The 9,609-nt window shown below is 47.6% G+C and overlaps 1 protein-coding gene across 1 annotated transcript in view; it reads left to right on the top strand.

Moving 5' to 3' along the window:
- Positions 1–49, top strand: part of LOC135811335 (nucleolar protein dao-5-like) — a 41,328-nt gene extending 41,279 nt beyond the window's left edge. The window contains exon 10 of the mRNA XM_065324563.1: positions 1–49. This exon is cut by the window's left edge and continues 691 nt beyond it. The gene's annotated coding sequence lies outside the window, so the exon portion shown is untranslated.
- Positions 50–9,609: the final 9,560 nt, after the last annotated feature.

Below are 9,609 nucleotides of genomic sequence, written 5' to 3' on the forward strand. Positions count from 1 at the left end.
AGAGAGAGAGAGAGAGAGAGAGAGAGAGAGAGAGAGAGAGAGAGAGAGAGAGAGAGAGAGAGAGAGAAGGGGGAGAGAAATGTGCTACACCTACACACACGCACACAACCGAAGGCCCTCTCCTAACTTACTGGAGTACTAAGTTCAAAGTACGAGTAGATCTACTCTCCAAAGCTCCACAAGTCCACTGTTTCATCGCACAGCAGACAGGCAATGATCTACATAATCATACAGAGCAGAGCTGCAGAGCTCACTGACTTGTCAGTTTGAGTACTCTGGCAAGGTACGTTCCGTCCTGGTTTAATATCTGGCTTTGGAATTTTTATTTTTCATTGCTATCAGGTTCCTCATTTTCTCTGTGCTGCGCTGATAAGTCCACAAAGGACGAAGCAGTTCTTTCCGCAGATGGAGTACTTATACTCTACCAAAGCTTGGGCCGTCAGCAGGTAAACGTTCGGAGGGTATTGTGTGGATGGTACAGCTATCCTGCATGAAGTATTAGCAAAAGTGCCAGATAACAATGCCATCAGTCTTGGGCCGTCAGCAGGTAAACGTTCGGTGGGTATTGTGTGGATGGTACAGATATAGCCTACATGAAGTATTAGCAAAAGTGCCAGATAACAATGCCATCAGTTCATAACGCAGACTGCACACTGCACTGTGATACACCAACACGATAACGAAGTCTGCACTGGGTGTTGTTCTTGTCCATCATGCATGGGGGTGAAAACAGTTAGATTGGGTTTACTGCTAACCGCAGGGCGTGATAATCGACATTGCCGATTGTGTTTTGGGGTTCAGGTAGGTGGGGGTGGACGACGTACTGGCGCATCATAATAATGACATTTTCGTAATACTATTATTACGAAAATGTCATTGAAATATATGCTGTGAATTGACTGTGTCATATTTGTTATGGGGACCATCAGGTGGTTGGGGGTGGATGACGTTCTCACACATCACATCAACGAAAATAATGTCTTTCAAACATGCGGTGAATTCACTGTGATTCTTGTGGGTATGGCTTTTTGAACCATGGATGGCTGAGAGCGTTAGTACTAGTACATGTATTTGGGCTTTGCCTTAGTCATTCGAAGGTGGCTGTCGTAACTGCTCCCGTATTGTCCAGGGACAGAGCAGGGCGATCACACATCATTCGCCCTTGACACGCACATAACAACTCGTGAATCTGGTGTGTCATGTGATGAGCACAAGTGCCAGAACAATTCCACACGCTCAAGTCATAACGCAAACTGCACACTAAATAAAAGATAACGATGTCCGCAGGGTGTTATTCGTGTCCATCATGACGTTGAAACAGCTAGACAGGGTTTTGCTGCTAACCGCAGTGCGTGATAGCCGCCACTGCCTATTGTGCTATGGATCAGGTGGGTGGGGGTGGATGACATTCTGGCACATCACATTACCGAAATGTCATTGGTTGAAACATGCTCTGAACCCCTGGGATTTGTGTTACCTATGGCTCTTCCAACCATACATGTATTATGGCTGAGAGCATTCGTATGTGGTTTTTACCTTATAGGCATTCGAAGATGGCTTTTGTATCTGTTCCCTTATTGTCTAGGGATAGGGCGGTCGCATAGCATTATCCCATGACACGCGCATAACAATTCGTGTATCTGGTGAGTCGTGTGCGTGGCTCGTTGACCGGCGAGGTTATGGATTGGTTTCTGAGCGACCCAGCCGTCACAAAGACAGCTCAGCTCCGGCCAACCCGCTTGATGTGTTTCCTGCCGATGAATTCAGCAATAGGCGGACAGGATGCAGCTTGCCCGGTCGCTTCTGCGGCTACTGGTCCATTGTTGCGGGACATGGCATTCATCCCTCACGTACAGCCTCGCTAGTAAGTCTAGTATTGGATCAACTAGGACGTGGACGGCATCATTTCGGCGTTCACACTGACTGCAACATTATACAAGAGATTGTTTCGCGACGGCTGGCCTGCCGAATACACTTGTCTTAGCCCAAGCATTAACTACGAGAGGACACGGAACAGCTGAGCTTCTGTCTTCCTCTTTTCTAGCCCTTACACCTTTGTACATGCGGAGCATCGTGTGCTACATTATCATGAAATTTAAGCTTCGACTGCTACAACATGTGCAAGTTCAGACTTTTTTCCAGCATATCATCGTGCACAAGTTGTTCAAGCTAGACGTCATGTAAACGTGTTTTTCGTGCCCACCGGGATATGCTTTCTCAACTTCCGACGTCGAAGGGTTACGCATGACTATGCCCGAGACTCACAGTAGAGTGTATAGACATGGGGCGATGGTAATAGCTTATCGGCTAGCATGCTGACAGAATGTGTGAAGACAACACTCGATCTTCTAGTCGCACAGAGAATTATTGTTTTGATTCCTGGACACATAACGTTTTTTTTATTATTATTATTTTTATTCCAAGCAATACATGGCTGGGGTAGCCAATGACCACTTTGCGTGGCGATTGCAGGGTTTGTATAGCCGAGTACGGCTAACGCTAACAATAACTTGAACAGTACACCTGCGACCTGGTGGTATAACTCCGAATAGTGGACAGGAACACCAGACACACTGTGACACTGTGACACAGTTCCAACCATAATATAGCATGGGGAGATGGTGATGATTATTGTGTTGACAGTCAACAATCTCTGTCAACAATCTCTTTCATACTTGGTACACAGCTCGCAAGTGATGAGTGAAGCTGTTGCTGCATGATTTAGAGATGTTCGTCAGCATGTCCTCGCTAACATTCGCGGGGAACAAAACTGAACTCTTAGTGTCATGCGGCGAGGTTTGAGCCACAGCTTTAAACCAGATCTTTACCCTTCTCCTACATTTTACCTCCCTGAGAGACCATGGTGCTCCGAATCAGAAGATATAAAAGCTAGCGGCAGTGATGTGTGACCTGAAGAACTCTCCCATTTACTTCCCCTATAAGATGCAAAAATGATGTTGTTGCACGCTCAGGAAGATGAGTTTCGTTGAAAGTGCAGCTCCTGTATGTGGCTATGTCAATCTTGTAGTGCTCGCCTATCCTTCCTTGTCTTTATCACTGATCAATGTGTTGGGCCATGGGGCCATGGGGCTGTCGGCAAGAGTACGTAGGCTGGAGGTTGGTCAACACCGCAAGACGCCAACTGTTCCCGCACCAGCATTATAACCGGCAAGCGGAGAATCGTCCTGATAGAAGGCTAGATTCGCTAGAGCGAGTAGATTAGCAAGCATGCCATAGAAAGCGAGTGAGTAGCATGTAGTTCTCCCTGTCGTTGTCCCTGTTGTGTTCCCCAGATTTCACGGATAGAACGTAGACGTCTGTGTTCGAGCTGCAATGTGTAACCTTCTCATCGTTGTTAGTGTACCAGTTGATCTTGCCTGAACATCTGACAGTGTGGCAAGAAGGACGCCGTAGTTGGGGGTCTCAGGAGAATGTCCTCCATGATCTTCAGAGGCGTGTCGAGTCAGGTCAGATGCGCTGGTGATGTGATACAACACACACTAGAGCCACGTTCTGTGATAACTGTATTATTTTTTCTTGCTCTATTGGATGCTTTACATCCCTACGGAGAATGGAACGCAACGATAGCAACAAAACATCGGAGACACGTTGGGTGTGTATGCATGTGCTACATAAGCTATGCGGATGAGGTTCTGCACGTTCCTTCGGCCAAGTGTCTCTGCACCATGGCGGTGTATTCGCACACCTAAACCGTTGGTCGTCTTCACACAGCCACCTCTGTATGGTATGGTTGTGAGTGGTGATCACACTGAGGAAGTTGCTATGACTCGTGCGTGGGTAGCGCATCACATGCGACCCGTTTCGGAAGGTTTTGCTCGACGTTCGACGCCAGACTCGAGGACGTCGAATGCCCAGGAACGCACAGATAATGAGCACCTTCCCTTCACCATCATCGTACGAGTCCAACATAGTGTCTGAGCACTCTTAGACTGTATCACCTAATCCTAGCCTTGGGTTAAACTACCTTCATGGACACTGCGCCAGCAGCAGTGGCGCTTGTTTGTCTCAGTGTTTGCGTCCTCCAGCTGCGTTGACACTTGCCCTTCGGCCACTGTCGACCTTAGGCTGTACAACCTATGAATGCGAGTATCTGTATAATACATGTGTCGGTGTGTCTATGTGTATGTGTATGTGTAGATGTCTTTGTGCGTGTACGTGTGTGAGAGTGTGGGTGCACATGCATGTGCAGAGGACTCGTTATGCAGTATCCTCAAGAACTGCTTATGATATCCGTTGTTCAATGGTTTCAGAGAAAGATGCCTGAAGAAGAAAATTGACAGTGACCACTAGGACTCGAACAAAGGACCTTCGCTTGAGGCCAGCGGCACCACTGAGCTATGATAATAATTATACGTTGTAGCTGGATTCCTGCAGGTCTACCTGTGGTATATTCGTTGTACTGGCGTCAGCTATATCTCTGTCACTGATTGTTCCCCAAACTGAGCTTCCGCGTTGGAATTATGCTGCCCCAAGGCAACGGTTCCGTATACTGCCTGAGGGCCATGGTCCCGAATTTTAATGCATGGTTTCCAGGTACATTGTACATGTGTACTGGAAATGCGAGTGAGAGAGTGTATTAGTAAAGACGTCAGTCTCGCACCTCAACTTCAAATGGAGTGTTTAAAGTATCGTGTTTCTGCTCATATTCGCCAGGTAAACGGCGTGCAGACTTGTCATTACTAGAGAGGTTAAGATGCACGTTATTTCTGACGTGACGCGAAAGTTCAGCTCGCGTTATTTGGATCGCACGTCGAAAAATCAACGCGAGTGACCTGCTGCTCACGTCGAAATTTGGAGTTTTACGCCAAATTTGACGTGAAATTGCGCGTCACGTCGGAAATAACGTGCACCTTAACCTCTCTACTGACAGTACTGTCTGTATGATGGTGCTCGGAATGCCTACCACTCACTCCCATGCAATGTGTACTAGTATCACAGATATGTAGCTACTGAGTACTGCATAATACAGGCACAGGTGCTGATATACTGTACATATCATGTGACTGTGTTACTTCTGTAGAATATACGGTAACACCTGTCAAGGCGACCACTCGGATAAGGCGACCACCTGTCCTAGAAGACCACTGAAACCAGGACCAAGAGATTGTGTTTCCAGTCAAATGACCCTGGATAATGAGACCACCTGGTAACAGAGACCACGTTTTGAAGGTCCCGTGAGCGGTCGTCTTTGACAGGTTTCACTGCATTTGTCGTGACATACAGCTACAGTACTGGTAACTCAACGAGCTATAGGCAGCTATATGTACAATCATAGTAATAATGCAATGATCCCGCCGTTGACAGAACCGTGTGACTAAAAGAGTGCCCAGACCTCAGTAAATGCATGTACTAATATCAGATTCTGTTGCTGATCACATTTCACGATAAGTTCTTGTAGACATCACTCGAGAAGGGAGAGTTATCCACGTCTTGTGATAGAGCTTGTTTTCCAGGATGAGAGCGAGACAGTCGTTCCACGATGCTATCCGCCACTCTTCTGTTGGAACATTAGGTACCTTTAAGATTAAATTTCTTTCCTTCCTTGAGCTGCTTCCTAGTAATTAGCTACTTTCATTTAGGGAAATTAACTAATGAAATAAGCGAAAATAACGATCATCGCCATGTTGTAGTTACCTAGAGAAGAGTTCAAATTAATGACGGTATGTCGGTGGACAGTTGTGATCGAGCATTTGATTGGTGTACCGCTCAGCACGGGATAACTCCACTAGATAATTGCATTAAATGTTACCCTGGGGCATTCGCGACCTCGCTCAGGATCCTTGCCGATGTTAGCTGTACGCCTGTACCGCGGCTTCATTGGAACGTTAGAGTGAGCCAAAGAATGAAAGAGGTACTCACTGCCAGGTACTATTCCCGGGGTGTGACCGCTGCTACTGGAGACCAAGATCACAATCCTCATTCCAAAATCATACAGTACACCGTACACGCACGCACACACGCGCGCGCGCACACACACGCACACACGCGCGCACACACACACACACGCACACAGCAGCAGCAAGTTAAAACCTGCTCCGCCAACTTCCCTTGCTTGCTTCCTCATTCGAGTCTGCCCGCTTCCCTGCCTCTAAGCTACCACGGGTAGTTTCTGATCACCTGCTTCGTTGCCAAAGCGCCAAAAGCAGCTCGTTTGGGCCTTGGCTGGCGGCGCGACTTTCCGCTGGTAACGCACAAACGCCAGTATCGCACTTGGCACCGGCCGCACCGGCGATCACTGCGCCAGTTCAGCTACGTTGTATAAGGAGAGCAGTGAATACGTGTACGTCACGTGAACTAATACTTGCTTGTACCAGGCATTTCATTTGAAGGAGTTGAAACGGGAAAATCTGAAGAAATATTGACTTCCACCACCAGGATCCTAGGACTCGAACAGTGGTCTAGATGAGTGGCACAAAAATGAGAAGCGCCATCCGCGACGCAGCCAATGCCTGTGCCAAGGTGACTGGTACTTGAAGCATTCGCGCATCATTTTCTGTACACGTATCATTTTCCATACCAAATCCATTCGGAGCGTAGGAGCCATTGTTGGTCTCACAGTGGCCATTTCCTACATACTCCGAAGTACTTGATGGAGAAGTCGTCGATCGCTTGCTTTTACTGATACGAGCCATGGTGTAGAGTTTCATCACCGCAGCCGTTATGCTTCCAGGCATTTCCTTCCGATCGGCTAGGGGAGAGGCACGCACTCCAGAGAAAGAGTAAGATAGAGAGTGGTAGGGGAGAGTGAAAGCGAAGCCTCTTAAAGCGAATGCACCAAAATGGCTGCGTCCGCTCCGACTGACGGACCAGTTCCGCCAGCGGAGAGCTCAAGCGAAGCGACAGCCACGAAAGGCAACAGGTGAATGGGTCAGAGGACGCACGTGCATAGGCTCTGTCTGTGTGGTTGTGCTAGTAACTGGGTGGTTGTTGAGAGCTGGACCATGATGAAGTGCAGAGTTTACTGAAACACCCCGTACCCATGCGCGATTCGTGCATGATGTTTCACTGCTTTCCGTGCGTGTGTAGATGTACTAGCATAGCCTCATACTCGTCACCTGAACTGGTACCAGGCCGATCGTGTAGGCACGCGCTTGGCTCGGGTTCATTATGACTGTGTGTTTTTGCTAGACTTTTCGCACGCATTCTATGCGTGAGAGCACCGGAAACGTCCTTGTCTCACACGTTTAGACCGTCATCATTATCAGCGTAATCAATGTCACACATACACACACACGCGTCCACACACAGACACGCACGCACGCGCGCGTAGGTGGCCCAGACAAGACTTCCTAGACCTGACCCCTAGTGCAAGACCAAGTGGCACATGCAAGACAGAGAGGCAATGCGGATGGTGAGGATGCTCACACTTTCCTGAGTCTAATAGTCGGTACATATCGCAACGGACAACATTCCCCAACTGTAGACGTGTCAGGTCTAAAAACGTGTAGTCTGCGTGTCACTGTCAATTCCTGTAGTCCCATTCGTGTAGCCTGTAGGGTTGTTGAACAAGACCTTGTCACTCTTTCCACCAATGGTGCAGTCAGTCTAGGCCATTGTGGTCTAAAGCTTGGTCTAGTCTGCCAGTAAGGGTAGGCGAAAGTGTCTGCCAGTCTTTCGGTCGCCATTGCGGTAAACAAGGGTGCTCATGAAGGTGATACTCAACGGAGTGCTTTCTCAGAGTTCGTGTAAGTCTCTGGAATGTGTTTTAACGCCACCTTGTATATTCTCATAATGCGTGAACTAACTGAGGCTACATGCCTGAACTGTCTTAGAAGCACGAGAGGGCCTTAAGTTCAATATTTTATGGAGAAACCTCTGCTCCTTGTGGCAGCAGAGACTTCTGCTGCACACCGTGGGCTGGAACAATAAACACTCGGCCTACCTTCATTTTTTCGTTTGTTTTACTAGATTCGTGTGTAAAACCTCTCTTTCCATAGCCATCAAAGCGACCGTCATGAAAAGTTATACGCATGTTGTTTTGGACGTAATGGGTGGGCCGATGTGATATGCAAGATACCTATCCTAACCAGTGCAGCAGGAGGCCGAGGATTCAGCTCCTCGCGTGCACAAGGATGGTTACCCGATGATGCTAGAATAGAATTGCTATCTCTCCTGGGCTGTGGTCGCGACCAGTAGCAAGGTGGTTACACGTTAGCACGCCGCTCGATTCTAATCTCCGTATTACCTTTGAAACTTCGAAGAGAGCTAGGAAAGTCAAGTTGGCTAACGTGAAAGCTGTCCATGGGACGAATGATAAGAACTAGAGCAACTGAGCTGCATGAAACAGGGCAGATGAGGGAATATCGTGTCAGCAAAACAGCTACTTTCGTCACCAGAACACAGACCGTTATGATGTTGGCCTCAAAGCGAGTCATGACTTGAAGTTCAATCTCAGCCACCTTCACACACACTCTGACAAACCTAACTGCAGCGATTCAGTTCCAGACGTTTGTGTAGGCTTTAGCATGATACAAATGCTATACCGTTGCTCCATTGGTATTATGTACATGTACATGGGAAATGCAGACAACTCCTCCAGCCCCGCCTGCGGCCTTTACACTACGTAGATCTACATATAGTCGCTTTCATCTCTTTGGGAGATGCGCTTCATTTTTCGCCATCAGCGAACAAACCCTGAGGCTAGACTGACACACTGTTCGATTTTAGTCATGACACCGTCGCACGCAACATCCTGGGGGACCTTTGGCTTCGTGTCGTGGTAGACTGACACACTGTACCATTGCAGTCAAGACCGGCATCACCATGATCACCCTACCCTGGCTTAGGAGAACTTAGGATTCGTGGCGTGGTGCACAATCATGCAACCTGTTTACCGTCTCAAATATCCGTCTCTATGGTAACAATGGCATCATGGCTACGGAGAAACGTATTCAACTCAATAAGTAACGACGTTCTTGCGACCTAAGAAATACCAGCATCAGGTGCGGGACAGTCCCTTTTCCCGAAGATACTTTTGAAAACAGCTAAAGCTTGAATTGTAAATACGGAGACAGACTGGCATAGGCCAAATCCACTGTGGGCTGGAGCCGCTGAACGGGCATATTCTTAAACCACTGACTGGTACTGTGGTAGATCATTGAGTTCATGGTATGTACCAGAAGGAGAGAGGAAAAAATTCAGTGATGCTCAGCGCAAGAGTCAGGAATATTCGAGCTTTATTTGTTGAGGGAGTTGAAAAGGGGAAAGTTTGAAGTTCTAAATGACTGTCACCACCGGGATTTGAGCTAAAAGTTAACTTATCCAGGCGCGAAATTGGGCTAGTTTTAATACTCGGCCAGACATCGTTTCCTTTCTGCTCCTAACTTTGGTTTCCTGGAAGTTAAATGTTCCCTTCTTGTTTGTGTCAGTGTTTGTCAAAGCGCATTCAACTGTTCGTTCACACACATGCACGTGCATGTATGTATGTATTTGTAAAGTAATCGCATGGCATGGTCTAACGTAACGTCATTATGCGGCAAGGCCAAGTGCAGTATCAAACGTGACGTCAGCCTCGGTCTATAATTCTCTAAGTCTCATGTTTGCACGCCAAGTCCAAATCAGTCCCCACAACCCTTAGTCGTAGATAGG

The sequence above is a fragment of the Sycon ciliatum genome, chromosome 3, assembly GCF_964019385.1.
Source record: "Sycon ciliatum chromosome 3, ocSycCili1.1, whole genome shotgun sequence".
NCBI classification, from domain to species: Eukaryota; Metazoa; Porifera; class Calcarea; order Leucosolenida; family Sycettidae; genus Sycon; species Sycon ciliatum.